At 38.1% G+C, this 17,809-nt stretch overlaps 1 long non-coding RNA gene across 1 annotated transcript; it reads left to right on the top strand.

Moving 5' to 3' along the window:
- The first annotated feature begins 4,626 nt into the window (after positions 1 to 4,626).
- Positions 4,627 to 6,064, top strand: LOC124627110 (uncharacterized). The gene is made up of 2 exons (XR_006981628.2): positions 4,627 to 4,911; positions 5,001 to 6,064. It is a non-coding gene; the product is annotated as an uncharacterized LOC124627110 (long non-coding RNA).
- The last annotated feature ends 11,745 nt before the right edge of the window (positions 6,065 to 17,809 follow it).

Genomic DNA, 17,809 nt, shown 5'->3' with positions numbered 1-17,809 from the left:
TTCTGCTGCTAACATTATGAGTTACATTACCAATAAAGATTAGTGAGCCCATTCCAGAAGCAGCCATGCAAGTCAAGCCATGACACGTCCTCCACCATGCTTGACTTACGAGCATCTATGTTTTAGATCATGAGCAGATCCACCCTTTCTCCACAGTTTGGCATTTCCACTACTTTGGTACTGGTTAATCTAGGTTGCAGAACATTTCTGGCTCTTCTCTGTATTCCTTTGCAAATTCCAATCTGACTTTCTTGTGGTATGGCCTCTATATTTCTGTAATTGAAGTCTTCTTTGAATGGTGGATTGTAATACCTTCACCCCTGCCCTGTGAAGGTTGTTGGTGATGTCACTAACTGTTGTTTTTGGGTTTTTCTTCACATCTCTCACAATGTTTCTGTCATGAACTGCTGTTGTTTTCCTTGGCTGACCTGTTCCATGTCTGGTTGTTAGTACACCAGTGAGGTTCTTTCTTTGTTGTATTGGCTATGCCCAATCCTTGTGCAATGGCTCTGACAGATTTTCTTTTTTTTCCTCAGCTTCAAAACAGCTTGCTTTTCTTTCAAAGACAGCTCTCTGGTCTTCATGTTGGTTTATCCTTTTTAACAACAAATGCAGTATTCACAGGTGAAACCTAGTGCTCAAACCAAGAGTAGACATTCAAAGCTATCAATTATCCAAACAATCAATTTAACAGGCACACCTGGGCAGCAGACAACATGTATCAGTCACATGTTCCAATATTTTTGATCACTTTAAACAGTGGGTGGGTTCAAACACAAGGTGTCATGTTCCAAGTTGTTTAACACATCTAGATGTAAATATTCATCTTTTGATCTGTTCCAGTACTTTCAGAAGGAACTGTATGTTTTTGTACAGCTTACTTTTTTTGTTTCGTAATGTTTAATTTTTATGGAGAAGACACACATTTTAAAATTTGTGATAAGTTGTGTTAAGGTACTTGGAGAGAAAGGAGTGTGGTCTGTAAGAGTCTGCTTAGACACACAACCTCAACCCAGCTGAGCTATGCTGGGAGTGGCTGAGTCAAAATGTTTCAGAGAAATTCCCAGTTTGCTCCACATACTGGGACATACCGCAAAAGGCAGATGCCCTGATTTAATAAAGGTTTGTGTGAGTAAAAATACATGCCAACTAAAACAAGCTGATCTACTATGCAGGTCTAAAGAGGATTGCTTCTTTTACACAAGTACAACATCATATTTAGTCTGTTTGCCATAATAAATATGAAATTCTGAGCGTTTCTATGTTATGCAGCAGACACATGGACAGACAAGTACTGGATTTATTAAAACCACTGAAGAAAAAACAAAACAAAAGTACTAGGCAATACTCAGAAACATGAGACAGGCAAATGATCAGGCGGTTGGCATAAACAAGGCAATACTAAATAAAAAAAATGTGCAGCAGGCAAGGGTCACACTAATCAAATAAGGCAGAAGCTAAAGCTTGGACTTGCAACAGACACAGTGCTGGAACAAGACATCACAAAGTAACACAAACAGTTTGATTGCAAACCAGTGAGTGTCATTAGCAATAACGAGACTGTGAGCAGGGATGTGAGGTCATGAGGTCCATCACAGGGCACCATTCATATTCATATTCACATCTAGGGGCAAATAATCTTAAATAATCAGCTTACCTGCATGTTTTTCACACACACACACACACACACACACACACACACACACACACACACACACACATATATATATATATATATATATATATATATATATATATATATATATATATATATTCTAAAGGATAATGCCCATAAGATATTACTTATCATAAGCTTTTCCTTTTAGCTTGAACTGCAAAGTCTAAAGTTAAACGAAGAGCGCATTAAATCAACACTACTATACATGACTGCGTGGTGTATGGCGCCCCTAAGTGACACTGGTCTGGTGGTGGTGGAGGTCTGTGGCAATGGTGTGTGCACAGGTACATACAATACATATTTAAGGTAATTCTGGCTTTATGAGAGTTTTCCACTGAATTGTACAGCAGATTACACTCAGGTTAAGAGTGTAATGTCAATACCCAAAACAATTAAAGATATCTTTTCTGATTTATTGGATTAAAGCAAACAAAAAGACACAAAAGACAAAAGCACAATTTCTCTCTTTCACATACAAACATCACATATCAGCATATAACTTTTTTTTCTTCTTTAATTTACTTCAATTTACACTAAATCTCAGGCATCTAATGATGCTCATCAAGCCTTAGGTCTGAAGCAATGATAGTTTGACTGGTTCATATCTTAGGGTGATCATACGTCCCCTTTTTCCTGGACGTGTCCTCTTTTTCAGACCTTAAAAAAGCGTCTGGATATGACTGGGTATTTAAAAACTTGTAATTGAACAAGTTTTGAATGAAAATCATTCATTTTGACATGGACAAAACGATCCATTCATATAAAGTGTGGGACTAAAATGTGAATAAGCACACTGTGTGATGGGATCATCTGGGTATTAAATTTGCTCATGAGACTTGGCAGTGATAGTGCTTGTGTAACCGAGGAACAGAAAAGTGACAAAGAAGTTTTAAATTATTTTCATTGAGAAATAAGAGCTGTTTGACAGTGTTGGGCCTGAGTTTATTTCTCCTCTTTGACAGTACTTCCCCTGCCTTAGAGAACACTCTTTCACATGGTACAGAGGAGGCCGGTGTACAAAGAAGCTGCAGTGCCAAAGTGTATTCATTACCAAACCAAGAAGTGCAAAAATTCAGCAAGAAAAAAACAAAACAACACATAATTTGTGACAAATAATTAGTAATGTTTTAAATTTAATGTATTTATTATCCAACTTTCAAAATACTGTAGGCCTACTCCTCACAAACCAACCAACCAGACTGAGCCAATGAGGACTAGTTAAGTCAGATCTGGGGTTCGAACATTCTGACATGCAAATCTGACAGAGCTTGAGAGAATCTGTTAGGCAGAATCGGATAAACTGCCCAAATCCAAGTGTGCAAAACTGGTAATGACATATCCAAAAACATTTGTAGCTGTAGCCATCCCCGACTACACATTATCATACTCCATTCCCACAAACTCCAGCTTCCACTACCCTTCAATAAATCCTGTTAACCTTCAGTCCTCGAGTCTGTGTTCTGCATTTGGGTCCCCTCGTCTCTGTGCTCATAACAATAAGAGATTTAAGTTTTTGATTTTTCATTAATTTTTGAAAATCTTTAAAAACATGTTTTCTCTTTATCATTATGGGTGATAATCAAATCCACAACAAAATAAACATACCGTACAGCATTTCACAGAATTTTTTTCTGGGATTGTTGTGGCCAAAAATACTTGATTTTGCTGCTGCTTTTTTTTCAAAATTTGTGATGCAAGTTTTTTCTTTGTTGCAGAGTGCTTTTCTTTTCTTTTTTTTTTTTTTTGCAGAAAGCTACTTGAATTGGCGAAGTTGCAATTGCAAGTAATTGTATTTGCACAGTCTCTCACAGTGATGTTTGATGGTAAATGAGACCTTTTAGCTGTACTCTTGAATCGAAGAGGACTTGTTGTGGAAGTTGTGATGACGTCACATGACATGTCTTGGGCCAAATTTGTGGAAAATCTGCTGTAATTATGAAAAATGGCCAGATCCTCTGAATATTGCGGAGTTTGCTTGATTTTGCATTAACTTCTGCGATCACAAAAGCGCGAAATCCTGGACTGAATAAAGTGTGCAACAAATAGTGGGGTCTGAATACTTTCTGAATCCACTGTTTATCTGTGTTTTGTGGACACGTGACACGTGAATGTCAATTAACTACAGAGATAATCAAAGGCTGGCAGGCTACAGTAATGGATGCTCCAGGCTGGGACTGCACTGCACTCACTGAACATGAAATCACATCCCAAATAAAACAGGGTCTACAGTGCCTTAAAGGGCCTTACTCATTTCTCCTGGTCATACGTGTTGGCTCTATGGAAACTGAAGAAGAAATGACTAAAATCTATCAACTTAAAAGCATGCTTGGTTCCTCGTTTCTGGATCGTACCACAATCCTGTTTTCACGCAGTGATGACCTCGAGGGGAAAGCTTTTAAGGACTTTATTAAGGAAGGAGGTAAAGAGTTCCGTGATCTGTTAAAGCAATGTGGTGACAGATGCCACTGCCGGAACAATAGAGATAGCAGACCTGATAAGAAAGTAGAAGAGCTGTTAAAGGATTTGAAAAAGACAGAGACAAGAAATCCAAATTCAGTGAAGAATTCCAACGACAAAATAAACAACAAGGAAGAAAACCTATCTTCTTGTATCTCTCAGCAAGATAATGCAATGACTAATAGAAAATGCTCAAGAGAAACACACGTGTTTGAAAATCAAATCAGGGTTTTATTCCTTGGAAGGAACAAAGTTGGAAAAACCTCAAGCATCAAAACTCTTCGTGACAAATGTGAACAAAGTGAAATCGGAGGAGATGAAGTTTATATTCACCCTAGCTTTGAACTGAGTCCGAAGCTGATAGGAGCTCCTGGCTTTGATGATAATCTGGAACAAATCCGGATGGCCATCTCAAAATCTGTGTCTGACTGCTTACCTGGACCTCATGTCATTATTATAGTGCTGAGGGTGGAACGTTTCACTCCAGACAGCCATGAAACATGTACAAGATTGTCTTGGACAAAATGCCAGAAAACACACAATGATTCTATTCACTGGAGGGGATAATTTGGAGGGCAAACCTGTTGAAATCTTCATTCAAGAGAACCAGGATCTCAGTAAATTTGTGGAAATACTTAAAAACAGATACCATGCACTCAATAACAGAGACACCAGCAATAAGACCCAAGTGGATGAACTGCTGAAGAAGATTAATCACATGTACAAACAAAATAATAAAGAATTTTGCACAAAATAGCAAGGAGATTTCGATCAAGGTAAAAATATAAAAATGGAATTACACATTATTTTTTGTTTACATTACTCTTAATATGAGTACATTTAACATTTTTCTGATTACTTTCAGACATGCAAGTAGCTTGGATCCAACATGTACATAATAATTAGAGGAGCAGTTACACCATAATATTGCAATTAGTCCCTCAAGACCATCATGAGATGCAACATGTGAAATGACCATCAGCTCACTCCCTGTGTCTGTGTGTGTGTGTGTGTGTGTGTGTGTGTGCGTGTGTGTGTGTGTGTGTGTGTGTGTGTGTGTAATGTACTATACTGTGTATTGCTATCCAGACCTGTTCTTTGTTGTTGTATGATTGCATTTTTAATGTAAACCAATGTATACATTACAGTAGCTTTAGCCTAGCACTTAATCCAGGTCTTATAGTTAGTTGGGGCTTGCAGTGTTCACCCAACAGCTATTTTGTAGTTGTTTGTTTTTATGTAGGATAGTTTGTTGTGCAGCAATTTTTGATGTCAGCTCCTCAAACATAAACAAAAATGAAAGCATATATTTTTTACTTTCTATTGCCATTACAGTGCCATTAGAAAGTTTGTGAACACTTTACAATTTTCCGTGTTTCTGCATAAATTTGACCTGAAATCAGATCAGGTCTTAAAATTAATGAATCCAGTCCTAAAAGTAGATAAAGAGAACCCAGTTAAACAATTGACACAAACATAGTTTTTTGTTTGTTTTTGTTTTACATCTATTTATTGAGCGAAATTATCCAACATTAAATATCTTTGTTGGAAAAAGTATGTGAACCTCTAGGAGTATGAGTTAATTTAAAGGGTTTAGTGAAGTCAAGTTTTTACAGAAAAACAGAAAATATGCAAAAGGTTTACAAACTTTCTAGTGGCACTACATATGTTAAAATGTGTCTGGGACATATGATCCAATGATTCCTTTCTACAATTAGAGATGTCTTTGATTTTATGATGCTTGTATTTTTGTTATTAATCATCAAAATATTTTTTTTGAAAGATTAAACTTTTAATTTTTTGTGCTGTGTCTTATGGCAATACACACACAACTGTATCATAATTCAACAGATAAGCTGTAAAAGAAAACAGTTCTTCTTTTTGCTTCCATATTGTGTATATCATTAAATGCATATCATTAAATGTGGATATATATTTTTTAATCTTTGCTTCTGAAGTTCATCACTAAATGGAGTCCTCAAATTTGGCTCCTGGTGTTGCTCCTCTGAGAGCAGAGACATTACATTGATTGATTAGTCTGTCCTCAATATTTCTCACTTTAAAGTTATGTCTTATTTTTTTCCTGAAACAGCTGACATTTGAAAATATACTGCAATGATGGTAGATCAGTAAGTATGCAGTATGCAGAAGAATGTAACTCAAAGAGAAAAAAGTAAATAAAATGTTCACAGTGTGACCAATAATTATTTAAAAAAACAATTGCTATCAATTTTAGCATATTTTAGAATAACCAATGCTAAGTACAGTTTCATTATACATAACATATTTCTAGATATATTGTGCTCTATGTCTATCTAAGATCATTTTTGTCAAGTTATTTGTCAATTCTATTAGATGTCGACACTGAAGTGCATGTGTTTTGTTGTTCATCTGTGTCTCACAGCTGTGTGGGGAGTGTGTGTACAGTCTGAAATGAGGAGACAACAGATTTTCTTGTTCATTTATTTGCTAGGATCTGTCACACATGCACGTTTATCTAAAAAGTACACCATGTGAACAACTATGTTGTCAGCTTTTGTTTAACTGTTTTTATTTGATTATAAGAATATAAGATCTTAGGCATGAACCATTAGAAATGAGTTAATTCCAAAGGCTGACTCCATGTTAAATTAGTTCCAATCCTCAATAAAATCACAGACATTGATATGATGAGTCCCTTTGAGATAGGATCTACTAGCTGCAGATATGCTATTATGTTAGTGGACCATTTGCACTTCAAGTGACTGCAACTACTGTCACCAGTTTTCTGAAAACACCCTTCAGCCAGAAAGGTAATCCATTAGAGTTTGCAACCGACAATAGTCCTCAATTTCTATCCAACATTTCATTGAAATAGTGAGATGTCAAAAACATCTGCACTTCCATATACCACTCTGAAGGAACTGGAGCTGTGGAGAGTTGGAATAAGGTACTCAAGGACACCATTCTTAACTGCCTTCAAAGAGAGGGTTGCTTGGGCATCATTCATTGTGGATGTCCTGCATACGTACAGAGCTACACCTCATGCAACAATGAGGATGTCTCCGTTTGAACTCCTCTTTGGCAGGAAAATGAGAACACAGTTGACAGTTCTTCCTAAACGGAATGTGAACCCTGCCATGAGAAAACATGAGAAAAAAATAACGAAAGATGAAAGCATACCTGGATACAAAACGCAAAGCAAAAATTCCAGTGTTCAAAGAAGGTGACTTATTAAGAGTGAGGAAATCTGTGCATGTCCTAAAAGGAAGATCAAAGTTTAGTGATCCTATGCAGATAACTAAGAAGAAAGGACCACAAAGCTATGAACTAATGATGGACATACTTGGCATGTTTCTTGTCTTGCACCCCAACATAGAGAGTTCACTCCTGCAGAACAGTCAAATTTTGCTCCATCACTGCACAGCGTTGTCAACAGTAAGGTAGACAGACACCGCGATAGGAAAAAGCCAGTGTGTTTGAAGGACTATGTAACTTAGGTCATTAGAGAAAGACTGGAGAAGAGAACGTTGAAGATAATAGAACAGAAACAAAACATCTATTAGACAGAACTGAAGTAAAGCACACTTATAAGTTGCGTTGCACTTTTGTTAAAAATGCAAAGTTCTATTTAGTGGTGGAATGTGGCCAAGTAAGTCAAGGGGTCCCGTAACAGTAAACCCTTAACTGATGTTTATTACAGTTTTGTCCTTTGTTACCTTACAGTCTAGTTACAGTAGGGATATAACTAAGTCTGGGGGAGATGTTGTGTTTTCTAAATGTACTGTAAATTGGGAAATATCCTCTAGGGGGAATTGTTCAACAGATGTTGATATAGACCTGCAAGGAGCATGGAGAGGGAGAGAATGTTTTAAGTAAAGAGATATGTGTGTTCACATCCATGTGGTTTTGCCTGATTAATATGTGCTAGACGACACCTGATCACGTTCTGTAGGGTCAGACGGCGATCCAATCATAGCCGGAAGTGTGGCAAGGTGCATATATTATGACTAAGACACATTTTAAATGAGATGAAATAATGATCTGAGATAGCTTCAGACTGTGAAAATGGGACTATATGTTTCTATATTTAATATGAATATTAGTATTAGATAAAGAGTGGGACCACCATTATAAGTAGATCCTATTGTGATCTGATTGACCCCTTGTAAATCTTGAATGGACACAGCCACTGTTTTCAGAGGGGCTTCTGAGTTATCAAAATGAATATCAAAGTCTCTGACAATTAATGCTTTGTCTAAAGACACAACCAGGTTTAAGATAAAATCCACAAAGGAATTCAAAATATGGCCCTGGGGGTCTGTAAAGAATAATTGACCTTATTTATATTTAATTTAAAACTTATTTTTTGTGGACATATATGTTAGTATAAAGAACTTCAAATGTGTTGAGTTTATGACTAGGTTTTTGTGTGACACCTATTGTCATTATAAATAACTGTGACAACTGCTCCTCTGCCCTGCCCCCAGGCTTTCAAAATAAAATTGACAATATAGTAGGAATTCATCTGGTGGGAATTCACAACCCTCATACGGAGCTGGGTGTCAATAAGCATACATTGTTGGAAATGGATAGAGTCGAGTGCTGGCATGGTGAACCTGGTGTGATGGCACTCCCGAGCACCTGCTGCATCCATTTGTAGGTGAAGTATTCTGACACGATGCAGGTATGGATGCAAGTGTTCAATGATTTATTTAAATGTAGCAAACAAAACAGAAAAGTTATCCAACAGCAGAGTTAAGGTTCAGGCAAGGGTCAGATGATGACCAAACAACATTTACTAGGGCAGACAAGAGCAAATAAGAAAAGCAGAAAGACAATTCATGCATCAAAGGCTTGGTATTGACTGACTATACTTCACCACGGACAAAGAAACACAAGGACTTACATACACAAAATAATCAAAGGGCAAACTGAAAACAGGTGAGACTAATCATGACACGAGAGAGACAAGTTAGGGCTTAGTTAATTGTTCATGGAAGATGTGCTTCTTTAGCCATTTTTTGAAGATAGTAACAGAATCTGTTCATTCCACCACTGAGGGACAGTCAGTCTGAAGGTTCTGGAACAGGACCTCGTGCCTCCCTGAGTAGGCACTACCAGGCGTCTGTCGTTAACCGATCGCTGATTGCATGAGGGAACGTAAACCTCAAGGAGAGTGTTGAGGTAGGGGGTGCTGTTCCAGATAAGGTCTTGTACATGAGCATCAAGGCCTTGAATTTGATGCAGGCAACTACAGGAAGCCAGTGGAGGGAGATGAAGAAGGGTATGACATAGGTTCTTTTGGGCTGGTTGAAGACAAGGCGTGCTGCTGCATTTTGAATCATCTGAAGGGGTTTGATGGAGCTGGCTGGAAGACCTCATAGTAGTGCGTTTGAATAGTTCAGAGATAACAAGTGCCTGGATTAGTAACTGTGTGGCCTGATCAGTGATATAGGGTCTGATTTTCTTGATGTTGTATACAATGAACCTACAAGATCATGCAGTTGTTGAAATGTTGTTTGTAAAGGTCAAGTTGTCATTGAAAGTCACCCCAAGGTTTCTGGCTGTCCTGGTTGGCTTAAGTGTAGTTGGGCCAAGCTGTACGGTGATGTTATGTTTGATTGAGGGGCAGGTTTGACGAGAAGCTCTGTTTGTGCCAAGATGAGCTTAAGGTAGTGTTCCCTCATCCAGTTTGATATATATATTATTCCCTCAATATGTTACTTAATAAAAACACCCAAAAGACAAGCTATTTTTGAGAATAGCTAAACATTATTGCAAAATCAAGTCCATCAGCTCACTCCCTCTTGGTATGCTTATGTGTAAGGTACTTGCAACTCATGCTTGTTTTTTTTGTTGTATCATTACTTTTATGCATGTGTGTGTGTGTGTGTGTGTATAGCAGTGCACAGCCTGGTGCACGAGCCCGTAGCGCATGTATGCTTTTCGGTCTTCAATGACATTGACTGTGTTTACGTTGGACACGTGCTTTTGTTATGATTATGTTCTGTCTCCGCCCCTGTTTGGTCACTGGTTGTTTTCCGACTGTGTCTCATCATTGGTTTCAGCTGTCCTGTGTTTAACCCATGATTACGTTTGTCATTTAAACCCCTCGTGTCTCATAGCACCCTGCGTAATATTTAGTTTATCTCTTTACCAAACAGTTGTTCTTTGTTTCTTGTTTCCCGTTTCTCGTTTTGATTCTAGTCTTGCCCTGTTTATGCCTGTGTGTATACCACCTGAACTTTTGCATGTTATTAGACCACGCTTTGGATTACCATTTTGGTTTTGTCTGCCTATCTCTCTAATAAACTCTTTTACTGCACTTGTATCCATCCTAAACCTCCCTTAGGTAGATATGTGACATAGTGGAGGGCACTGTGTGTATATATGGCCCAACATGTCTAAAAAAAAGTTGGGACGGTGCAACAAAAGGTTGGAAAAGTAAGTGTTACTAAAAAGAAACAGCTGGTTGTTAATTGGCAACAGGTCAATAACATGACTTGGTATAGAATTAGTATCTTAGAGAGATACACACTTACTCTTCCAGCCTTTTGTTGCCCCCATCCCAACTCTATTTAGATGTGTTGCAGCCATCAAATACAAAATATTTTTTTTTCCTTAAAATGGTACATTTTCCACAATTTAAACATTTGATGTGTTTTCTATGTTCTATTGTGAATAACATGGGTTTATGAGATTGACAAATCTTTGCATTCTGTTTTTATTTACATTTATTTATTTATTTATTTACATTTTATTTACAATTAGCATCCCAACTTTTTTGGAATTGGGGTTGTATAAATAAACAGAGACCAGTTGTTATTTTAAACATTTGGCTTTATGCTGTTGCATGAGCTCCACCATCTGTATATACACTAAAATCTTTGCTTCTGAAGTTCATCACTAGATGGAGTCCTTGAATTATGCTCCTGGCATTGCTGCTTCTCTCAGAGACGTGGCATTGTTCGTTAAACCTGTTCTCAGTATGTCTCAACTTAAAGTCCATGAGAGTATTCTTTTTTTCCCCTTAAAATGCTACCATTTGAAGACAGCTATGAGGGTGGATCGGTAAGTATACAGTATGTACAATAATAAAACATAAAAAGAAAAAGTTAAATATGTAAAAAGTAAAAAATTATTAATATCAAAAGGTTGAGTTTTTAAAAAAAAATATCATTATACATTACATATTATATACACACTGTGCTATATTACTGTTGTAAATTATTGATCCATTCTATTAGATGTCTTGACACACTATAGTGTATTTTATTGTGCTTCCAATGTCTATGTCTCACAGCTGTGTGGGGACAGTGTATACAGTCTGTAATTTAGTGAACAGCGGGTTCTCTTGTTCATTTATTTGTTAGGATCTGTCATATGTGCATATTTGCCTAAAAAGTCCTCTCTGTGAACATCTATGCTGCCAGACTCTATTTATCAGATTTTTATGAGATTGCACATTATCCTAGTTATGAATCAGACTGCATTACATGAACCATTAGGAATCATTAAAACCCACAATGTACATTTTCAGGAGAGGAATGTTTCACAGACTTTTATTCCAGACAAAACTTCATGTTAGCACTCTCTGAAAATAATTAAGTGTTGTTTATTTCAAACCCTATATTCACTCCAAACATTGTGCAATCCTCCAAAAGCAACATAATTCTCCCCTGCTCTTCTCTCTCTCTCTCGCTCGCTCCTGCCTCCTACTCTGATATAAACCATCTGGGGATATTAATCAGTGTCTACAATATGCAGAGCAAATAGGGAGCAATAAATTCATTAGCTGCACATTATATCAGTTCCAAACTTCAAAAGAATCACTTGGAGGACATACAGTTGAACGCAAATGTTTGTAACCTATTGGTTTTATTGTAGAAAACTAAAATGTACCTCTATTTTACAATCTCATGAATAGTAAATTCTTTGTGTTGCTTTGTGGTGAAGAGAACTTTTGAAATTGCTTGTGATGTTGGGCAGCATTTTTAAACAGACAGGCTCAGAGGAACATTCTAAACTTAAAGCAGAAGAACTTGTTTCAGGGGAAAATGTTTAATATTCATAATTTACTTATGATATGCAGTACCCTGCAGTTACCCTCTTTAAGCATGGATTGGGAAACTGGTCGGGGATGAGGGCAAAATGGATTAAATCCCATTCCAGTTTGCAAGAGACTTCAGACTGGGGCAGAGTTACACCTTGCAGCAAACTTAACAATCCTAAAAATATTGACAAGCTAAACTGGAGTGGTTCAAATCCAAAAACCTGAATGTTTTAGAATGGCCCAGTCAAAACTCGTCTTCATCCAATCTGTCTATTTGAGCAATCTTTCCAAGAATAATGGGCAAATATATCAGGATCCAAATGTGCAAAGCTGATCAAGAGACCTATGATTAAATATCTTAAGACTTAAACCATGACCCCACCACCTTTGGGATGAATTGGAATGCTGACTGTGTGCAAGGCCTTCTCATTGCCTGACCTCACTAATGCTCCTGTGGCTGAATGGGCACCTCCCCATAGCCATGCTCCAAAATCAAGAGGACAGCCTTCCCAGAGTAGTGAAAGCTATTATAACAGCAAAGGGGAACTAAATCTCAAATGAGATTTTCAAAAAGGGTGTGATTAGTCAGGTGCCCACATACTTTTGGCCAAATAGTATATATGATGCACAGTACACAAGAGATAAATATTAGAGAAAAGGCTGTGAAATGTAGGCTGATGGAAGCAAGCCGCTGGGATACTGTATAACATGGAATAAAATACATGTAGCCAACGTGAAAGGTTTCACATCGCAAGTCTGTAGATTTGCTTTGGTTTATTGACTGTTTATTTAGTGACTACAGTGGACTATCCAATAAAAAATATTACACAATGGTCTAGTACAAACACTACTTAGGTGTAGGCATAGTGTGTAAGTGAGCATTAATTGTACTTTCCCTGAGAAATCTGATAAACTTTTGCTCAATTTTCTTAAACGAATATCATTCTGAAAGACATTATAATAGTTGGCGAGTATTTTGAAACCTGGCGAGGGTTAGAAAAATACATTATCCGCATACTTCTAATAGTTTCTCAGCAGTAGATAAATGGCCTACTGAACTCCTCCAGAGTGTGTCAGTCTTTTATCCTCTTTATCATATCACACTTGTCCAACCCTGCTTCAGATTAAGGAGATCTAAACAGGTTCCTTCCAAAACAAATGTAATGCACATAACTTGAACAGTCAATTGCTCCTGAGACATTTGTATTTTAGCTTAGCTTTGTTAAATTACGACTGAAACTAAACTGTCAGAGGTAGTAAGTTTAAAGGAGCATCCATACTTTTAACAATTAGTGACTGAAATATGCATAATAAGTGTACAAATAATAGAATTTAATTGGACATATTGATTTAGATACAATATCTGGCTTGTATCTGCATAGTGTGGGAGTTTGTTTGTTTATGATTAAAAATACATGTCCAGATAGCACTATACATATTCTATTTTAATACTCACTTTATGCCAAGAGTAGAACACTTCCTATTTAGCCACTTGTCAACATGATGTGTCTTTCAGGTAACATTTTTTAATGTCTTGGATGGAAGGATTTGTTGTTTCTCAGAAACATGACAAGCTGCCGCTTTTCTTATTCATTTCAAGAGAGAGAAAAAAGTTGCCTGAAATGTTAATTAAAAAAAGAAAGCACAAATAGAGAAGATGATATACAACATGCAGTAAAAACAGCTAACAGGTGCTCAGCATGTGTGGAAAACATTTTTAAGACTGATGGAAAACCTTCTAGGCTCATCACCACAAACTCATAAAGCTGGTCCAGTGAATTCCAAGTGTGCAAGGTTATCATCAGGACTACTTTGAAGAATCAGAAATATAAGATTTGTTCAACACTGCATGATTCAAAACCGATTATATAATAATACAATTGCTTTCATTATTAATCTTGTGGATAATAGTTAAAAATAAATAAAGTCTTTTAAGAATAAACAAAGTGCTCCCCAATTTTTGACATAAATATATTTGGTATTTCTGCTTGCCAAAAACAAACAAACAAAAAGAATCATCTGACTGACACGAGGCTGACTGGTGTAAAAATCTATTTGCCCCAATTTGTGCCGTCTAATTACTCATTGCTAAGACTTGTTATCATTATCTTTATTAGTCCTGTTTTCTGCTCATTTAATTTTTCAGTGTAAGATCTTTGCCTTTTTTTCCTCACAGTTTTTCCCTTATCACTTATTGCTTAATTGTAACCCTTAGCTCTGGTTTTCTAACACAGATGTTGACAGGATGCTAAACACCTTTAGCTATTGTTTGGTGCTATTTGTCTTTAAATAAAACCAGCCATTGGAGTGTTGGCCTGCATGCATCTCTGCTAAGTCCATCTCACTCTGGCAGCAGTTTTAATTGCACATTGGAGACAGCAGGATCTCAAACTGTTTTGGATACAATAGTATTTCAGAGTAGACTTCTAAATCAATGACAAGAGTTTTCCACCTCCAGAGCCTTGAGGAGTGCAACTAAAACTACCTTTTTTTTTGTCTCAGGACTCACATTCTGCCATAAGTATGCTTTGGACTTTTGTACACTGGCTAGTAGTAGTGGCTGGAATGAAAGATCGCTTTTGCTAGCATTCAGAAAGGATCAGATCTCACCACCAAGTTGGCTTGTCATGATGAGGCAACAAAATTGACCTCTTTTCTTGATCTAGCAGGACATTTCAGAATAATGATGAAGGAAAAGATCCACTCTAGCATCATGCCCAGACAATGTGCCACCTCCAGGCTCTTGCACTTTCTGTTGGTTTGTATTTGCAGTAGCATTCTCGTATCGATTATGGAGCTGCAGGAAATTTCAACAACCATGATCTGGTGCAAATGTTGACCATTCCTTTACACTAGTCTCACCTTCCCTAAAAAATCAAGTCCTTGGTCAAAGAACAGTTGGTTCTGGTTCCTGGAGCCCCTTTGTCCGGACTTCAGTCAAGATTCCATCCAATATGGTGACCTCTTGGCAGGGTACAGTAACAGCAAGACCACCATCCTTCCCCAGTCACCCTGTGACAGTGCAATTGAGTTGATACATGATGCTGACCTTATAGAGAGAGGTAGAGACACAGGCCATAAGGATTATCCTTCCAAATCCCTCACCCAAGGCTCCAACTAGTACACTACACCTGTGAACAACTTGTGGAAGCCTGCTATTATCAGACTTGGTGTCCATAATGCCTACAACATTGTAAGAATTAAGGAGGTGGACAAGTGGACAGTGTTACAAACACTGGACACTATAAATACTTGGTTATGCCATATGGTTTGGTAGGTACCCCATCTTCCCAACTGCCTACACTTATGAAATTTTCATCTACTTGCCTCAACAGTGCTCCAGAGACTCCTGAATCATGGTTTGTTTGTAAAAGCTGGGAAATGTGAGTTTCACAATCAGAGAATGACTTTCCTTGATTACATCACTCCTGGTTGTTTCACCATCACTGTAGTGAGGTGCTGGACTAATCCCAATAATGTAAAGAGCCTACAACACTTTATAGGTTTGCTGTGTTTTAGCAACCTAGTAGTGCCTCTAACCACCCTCCTCCAGGGGCATCCCTGTCATTTACTATGGAACAAAAAAAGCTGAGAAGTCATTTACAGCACTCAAAAGCAACTTTTACAACCTCTCCTAAAGCACCCTGAGCACCCTTTATAGTCAAAGTGGATGCTTCTGATGTGAGTTGGTGCCTTTTTAAATCACAATACCAGGGAAATCCACTGAAATATTCCCAGTAGCATATTTACCTTGTAAACTGTCCAAGGGAGTTACTCTTGATAATGCCATGGCTTGAAGAATGGTTCAACTAGCTGGAGGGAGCCACTCACCGTTTTGTCATGCTCACTCACCATAAAAATAATATTTGAATAAAGCAACTCCATTGTGGGGCGCACGGTGGCTTAATTAGCATGTTCGCCTCACGCCTCCAGGGTTGGGGGCTCGATTCCCACTGCTGCCCTGTGTGTGCGGCGTTTGCACGTTCTCCCTGTGCTGCAGGGGTTTCCTCCGGGTAATCCGGTTTCCTCCCCAGTCCAAAGAAGAGTCTGTAGTGTGTGAATGTGTATGTAATTGTGCCCTGCGATGGATTGGCACCCTGTCCAGGGCGTACCCTGCCTTGTGCCCCATGCTCCCTGGGATAGGCTCCAGGTTCCCTGTGATCCTGTAGGATAAGTGGTATAGAAAATGCATGGATGGATGGAACTCCATTGTACACAGCCTACTTCTAGACTCTAGTAGACAAGGAGGTCAACTGTAATTGGTATGAGCTAAAGGAAAGAAGCTAGATATCATCCAAATAGTACTACTGTTACTAATGCTTTATCCATCCAGAACCATAGCAACTGATATTACAAATAGGTCAGGGTCTTAGAATACTATCAGACCAATCATCTGTATGAGAGGAGTTGGTACAGCAACAAAACAGTACAAGTCAAAGTTTTTTTTCCCCTTCCCTTGGTTCCCACCAGCCATTCTTGCTCATCACACACACACACACACACACACACACACACACACACACACACACACACACACACACGCAAACACACACACACACACACACACACACACACACGCAAACACACACGCAAACACACACGCAAACACACACACACACACACACACACACCTGCTGCCAATCAACCATAATCAGTCTTTGTATATATTCTTCTGTCTTTCTCTCATTGCTAAGTCTTGTTGAACAATTCTGCCTTCAATACTATGTCTGTTTTTGTCTCCACATTTGTTTTTTTCCACATTTCATGTTGCCATTTTTTGCTCTATCACCTAGTTTGTATTTTGTCCCTTTGTTTTGACCCATTGCTCTGATTTTGGATTACACTTTAGTCCATCATTGTGGACTAATTGCTTGTGGTGACATAAAACCTGCCATTTGGATTTTTAAGTCTGTCTCAGTCCGACGGGGGAAGTTGGCACCCAGACATTTCTAATGATGAGTGACAAATGTTTCGTCCTCAGAAACAAAAAGTCTTTAAATATGTATGTCCATTAAATGTGCACCATTCACATACCAGCACTGAACACAGGTTTAATAAAGTGTTTAAAAGTGAATATAATGCATTATATTTAATCTTAAGTATGCTGCATAGGTGTGGCTTAAAGCTAAAGGTGCTGTGTGTGTGTGTGTGTGTGTGTGTGTGTGTGTGTGTGTGTGTGTGTGTGTGTGTGTGTGTGTGTGTGTGTGTGTGTGTGTGTGTGTGTGTGTGTGTGGTATAGCTGTGTGCAGTAGTGTGGGAAAGCTAGATGGTCAGCCTGTCTCATCTTATTAATGCAAACACTGCAACAACAGAGCTCCCAACACTCCCAACCCCCAACCCTCCCCACTCCTAACCTTCCTGCTCCTGTTCTCACTGCTGTCTGATTGTACGGGTGGATCGATTTTCACACTTTCACAGCAAACGGTTGTTTTATTGTCTTGTAAAAAACGTTATAGACTATAATTCACATGCAGGTAGAAGTCAGTGGTCATTACTTTCAAGCTTGTATAAGTCTGTTTACAAAGCTTGGCTTTTGATTTCACCTAAATGAATCTTGGATAATGTTTAACCAGAGGGCTGCTTTCAGCCAGATTTACCTTTCAGAGTGTCAAGGAGTTTCCCTGCAATACTACTACTAC

Source organism: Ictalurus punctatus, chromosome 3 (assembly GCF_001660625.3).
Source record: "Ictalurus punctatus breed USDA103 chromosome 3, Coco_2.0, whole genome shotgun sequence".
In the NCBI taxonomy this organism is placed as follows: domain Eukaryota; kingdom Metazoa; phylum Chordata; class Actinopteri; order Siluriformes; family Ictaluridae; genus Ictalurus; species Ictalurus punctatus.
Note: the sequence above shows the minus strand (reverse complement) of the source record. Positions and strands in the feature narration are given on the sequence as shown.